Consider the following 5,731-nt stretch of genomic DNA (forward strand, 5'->3'; position numbering starts at 1 on the left):
GATAGATGATAGATAGATAGATAGATAGATAGATAGATAGATAGATAGATAGATGATTGATAGATAGATGATAGATAGATAGATAGATAGATAGATAGATAGATAGATAGATAGATAGATATTTAGATAGTTGGATACAGGAAGGCAGATATATAGATGAGAAGATGTTAGAAGAGCAATAAAGAGATCACTCCAGAAAGTCATTCTTTCATATTATTTTCTTTACCTTCAGTAGGACAAGCAAACTTCAATAGCAGTAAATGAATGAACATAATGACCTAGAAACATATCTCTCAAAAATTGATCTAAAATACCACAGCACAAGCCCACCGGGCAATCATTAAACCAGAGTCCCTGAGGGTATGGTCTAAGACTCAACACCTTCATTCACGGCCTCTGTGCTCCCCTTTCTCACTAAAGTGTATGCCCGCCAGGTTTCAAGTGTGAACTGTGGAGCCAAACTTTCTGGGTTCACAAACCAGCTCCACAAAATAGCTGTGGTCCCATTCCTCAGCATCCGGCCCTTCATCTGTGTACTAACAGTGCCTGATGATAACTACAGCTCGCACCTTGCAGAATTATGAAACCATTCAATAACTTTGGAGATTAATCTTAGGAGAGAACCAAGGAGACGTCTCAGTGGGTACAAGAGCGTGCCTCCAAACCTGGGTTCCTGAGGTTCGAGCTCCAGCACCCCACAAGGTGGAAGGAGAGAGAGTTCTCACAAGTTGTCGCCTGATCTCTACATGTGCCCTAAGGTGCACACATGCACCAAATCCCTTTCTGTAACAATATGAAAATCTTCCATGTAAAACCCATCTTTTTTAATTTTATTTAAAAATCTCGATGCCCATGTTCCCCCTTTTATGCCATTCTCCAAATGGGCTTTTCATCTATTTCCCTACAGACTATCCCACAAATTGGGCCTTTTACTAGAACATTCTACTCCCTGCTATCGCCCCAATCATTCACTTACTTGGTGCCTATATGCTCCAAGACTAAGGCAAAATGTTCCCCCTCCTAAGCTAGGACATCCTTAAAACGTACTATGTTTGGTTCATTCCTCTCTTCCCGCTTCAGCAGAATGCTTGCCCTGCTCCAGCCCTTGATGCCCATTAGCAAGATGAGCTTGGCAATCTCTGATCACGTGGTCAAGGTGACACATCTGTGTGGTTCAGAGGAAGAATGTGCTTGGAATCAGGTAGATCTGGGCTTAGGACACGGCTCTGTCTGTCACTTCTGGTCTAAGACATGCAGGTGACAACATGCACAGTCTAATCAGAATGCAGGTCGTGCATCTGCAAGTGATGACCATTTACCCAGCAGAGGTAGTTTCAGAACTACGCAATGCCTATCAATGATTGTAACTGCTAGAGTTAAGATTTATTCCTACACAAATAAGATCAAAATCAATAGCAATCAAGTCAGCGTGCCGCCTGAAACAAACACTGAGCTCTCTGTCAAATACGTGAGAATAACTGAACACACCTATAAACAACGTGAAGGAATCCAGCTCCCTGTGAGGGTGTTGCAAATGAAATATGCATGGGAGTGCTTACCAGGAGCAGTTCCTTACCTTTCTGTCTAGCTGCCCAGTCTATGCCCTGCGGGAAATTCTCAAATGTTCTGAAAGCAGTACAGTCAATACAACATGGGCTCGATTTTAATAACTGAAGTCCATATTGATCAGGCTGATAAATGCTATTACCCACACAGTTCTTAGGTAATTCTTAAAAGTCAACTGATATGGCACTTGCTGAGTTGGAGCCGGGAGAGGCAAGGCAACTTTCTGAGGTCCCGCACCAGGCAGGAGATGCTCTTTGGTTGCAGAAGGTTTTAAGATGCAGAATCCTTGTTTCTTCTTTTGAGGATGTGAGAACTCCTGTTGAGAACCTGCGAACACCTTGAGTTTCTCCCAAGTTTCTCATGCGGAAGTTTCAAATGTGGGTACTTTTGTGATTCAAATAGCATGAAATGGGGGTCATAGTAGTACATTTTAGACTTTCTACTGCAGCTGGTCTTGCCCAGCTCTGGGATCTGCTGATGTCTCAAGGCTGGAAGCCCTGTTAGCTGCTGTCATAATACACATCCCAAAGTGGCACTTATGGAGCCATGACTAACGGCATGGGCTGAGGGACCTGTCTACTTTCCCGACAGCACCAAAATACTGTTAATTTGGACTTATTTCTACTTTGGAGTTAGTCTTGTTCTTTGAAGAAGAAAAAAAGCAGCCGGTGATTGCACGCCAACCCACCTGACTTGGTTTTCTGATAGGGAAGAGACTGGTTCTTCTCTCACTGGTCAATGAAGTGTTTATCTATTGTTGCTGCTGAGATCCACTGGTGCCAGCCCTGCCACTGTGGACAGTCACGGGAGGAGTGTCAGTTGGTTTTCCATCAGCCCACATGATAGACTTCTTAATTCTGACACTAGTAGATACGCACTGTTAAACAAGCCTCACTGTTTGTCAGCTCACCGAGGAGCCCTGTGGTGGTGTGACCTCGTCCCCAGCTACCAGCACCTAAACTTGTAATACTTGGAATTTTCAATGTATTGTGTTTTAAAAAAAAAAAAGTGTTTATTTATTGACAGGATCTGTTTCTGGACTAGTTTTGAACTCTCTAAGTAAGCCAAAGACGGCCTTGAACTTACGATCTTCCTGTGTCTACCCCACCAAATGCTGGGATTACAGGTGTGTGCCACCATCCCTGGTTTTATGTGGTAATAGGGATTGAACCCAGGGCTTTGTGCTTGCTAAGCAGGCGCTGTACTAGTTGAGCTACAACTCCCTAACTTAAGAATAGCTTATTCTTAACCCCTAGCTCTGCAATTTACTGAGTATTTCATTAGTTCATTAAGAATTTTATTTACTCACTTAAAAATTAATTCAGCACTTGCTATATAGCAGTATATGGAGACCACACAGTACTGCGATGAAAATGTGAATCTTTGTCAAGTCAAGGAAGCATGACTTTGCTTCCTGCTTTTGTAGCTCATTTGTCAATCACACAACTGGTTTATACAGATGCTAAGAAAGGGTGGTGGTGGTGCACACCTTTAATCTCAGCACTCAGGAGGCAAAGGCAGGCAGATCTCTGTGAGTTCGAGGCCAGCTTGGTCTACAAGAGCTAGTTCCAGGACAGGCTCCAAAGCTACAGAGAAACCCTTTCTCGAAAAAGACAAAAACAAAAACAAAAACAACAAAAAAAAAACAGATGCCAAGAACACCAGAAGGCTTGACTTTAAAAGTCCTGCTCTGCCACCCATCCGTTCTGTGACAAGGACAAATTTCTCTGAGCTTTTGTTCCTCCATCAGTAAAATAATTGAGACTAATACCAACCTTATAGAATTCCTATGGACAATTAAAATTAAGTATGCTATAAGGTACCCAACACCATAGCTGAGCAATAACAGGAACTCAATAAACAAATATATTACATCTACAGCCAGGACCCAGGCTCTGCCGAAATAGATATATTTGGTATTTACAGCTGCCTTCAAGGAAGGAATAAAAGATTTTTAAAAATTAAATTCAAAAACCCACTTTATAACCCATTTTAGACACTTTTATGATTGCACTTAAATCCAAGTAATATTTACCTTCACCTACACACTCATTCATTCATTCCAGAAATAAATGCACTTCTATATATGCACTTAGCACCTTCTGTGCTCCATGACTTGTCTGGGTACTGGAAATCTAGCATCAAATAAGATGGACCAAACTCCCCCTTGAACAGACAAAGCCACATTCCCTGCTGTGCCCTGTCACACAAACGTGGAGCCATGGGATGATTGGCCTGAACTTCAGAGGACTGCCAGGACCGGGGTTCTGTGATAGGCTTGGTTGGTAGACCCAGCATGGCCCAGATGCAGGAAAGGACATAATCGGAGAGGAAGCGGTGAGTCTGGTTTGGTGATTGGGTGGGGTAGGCAAACACGAGCAATGGGGAGTCTTATGGATATGTGTATGACAGCTGGGAGGTGGTACTCGGGTGTCCCAGAAATCCAGGCTGGTGAATGTGGGCTCCATTGCAGCCCATTGAGAACCATGTGAACTGACTGAGGGGTGGGCAACAGAACTGTGGGTTTGCTCTGGAAATATTAATTGGGTGACAGTGTAGAGAGTGGATGCAAAGTAGAAACTAAGGACAGAGAAGACCAAGACGCCAGCTGCCTAAGCATCAGTGCTCAAGCTGGGCGGTGATGGCATGCACCTTAATCCTAACACGGAGAGGCAGAGACAGGCTGATCTCAGTGATTTCTCAGGAGACAAAGACAAGCAAATCTCAGTGAGTTTGAGGCCAGCCTGGTCTCCAAAAGTGAGTTCCAGGACAGCCAGGGCTACACAGAGAAACCCTGTCTCAAAAAACAAAACAAAAAAACAAGCAAAAAAAAAAAAAATCACTGCTCCACTTGGGATTCATTTTAGTCAAGGATAGGCAGACTGTACTCTAACAGATTTAGGTGAGTTCTCTACTCTTTCCTCAGAGTTTGCAAGGTTAAAAAATGTGCCTAAGAAAAGAACGCTCACCTCGCCTCATCTGAGAAAGCACATGATCTCATATAAAGAAAAATTCTTTTGCCATGTAAGGGATCCTTGGCGTCCTTAGCAGAATAAATCAAACAAGTGTGTGAAGGCGTCCCTGAAGATGGGCCCGATAGCAGGATACTGATCAGAAGTTGACCCACAGGCTGGAGATTTAAGATGCTGCGAGCAAAACTTGGCTTTGTGTGATGAAGTCCATTGTAATACAGGGCTAGAGGGAGCGGCCACATAAGATCACATGCAAGGGGCAGGGTGCTGCTGGTCCGCCTGCATCACTGCAAACAGGTTTGCACAGCTGGAAGTGCTCCTCTCTCCTGGAAGTGCACCTGACTTAGGTCTCATTCTCTGTTGATGGAAAATAGCTGTCTCTTGGACCACACAGCAAGCAGCCTTCAGTCAGTACCTGTCACTCTCCACACTTAATCTTAGCCAAAAGGCCCTAAAGTTATATGTGCCTGTTACCTTCTCTTGGAGTCTATAGAATCAACACAAAGAACTGTAGTCCAAAATATGGCTTCCCAGTTAATATTCTACTGTAAGCGCTATAGAGTTACAGCCTACATGAATCGTCTGGTTTGCTACCCATTTTTAATAGTCTCTGTAATAAGAATAATGCTACCGATAGGATCAAAAGAATGGGTCATATTTCACATTGCATGAAATTGTATGAAGTCCAAATATTAGTATCCACAATGTGGCTTTGTTGGGGTACAGTCCATTCATTAATATGTTGCCTATGCCTGCTTTTACATACGACGGCAGAGTTGGGTGGTTATATCAAAGATCGTACGGCTGAGAAATACTAAAAGGTTTTATATCTGGTCCTTTACGGAGGTTTGTTGACTCTTGTTCTTGGAAGAAAACATGCATGACCAAAAAGAGCGGGGCAGGAGAGATGACTCAGCATTTAAGAGGCACTTGTTTCTCTTCCAGAGGACCAGGGTTCAATTCCCAGTGCCCACATGGTAGGTCACAAGAGTCTGTAACTCCAGTTCCAGGAAATCTGACACCCCCTCACAGATGTACATGCAGGCAAACAACCAACGCATCTAATAAATCAATCAATAAATCAATTTTTTAAATGTAAAAAAAAAAAGAGACAGAAGATGGCTTTAACAGTTAAGGGAACTTGCTGCCAATTCTGATGACCTGAGTTCATTACCAGGAAACCACATAGTAGG

The sequence above is a fragment of the Microtus ochrogaster genome, chromosome 24, assembly GCF_000317375.1.
Source record: "Microtus ochrogaster isolate Prairie Vole_2 chromosome 24, MicOch1.0, whole genome shotgun sequence".
Classification (NCBI taxonomy): Eukaryota; Metazoa; Chordata; class Mammalia; order Rodentia; family Cricetidae; genus Microtus; species Microtus ochrogaster.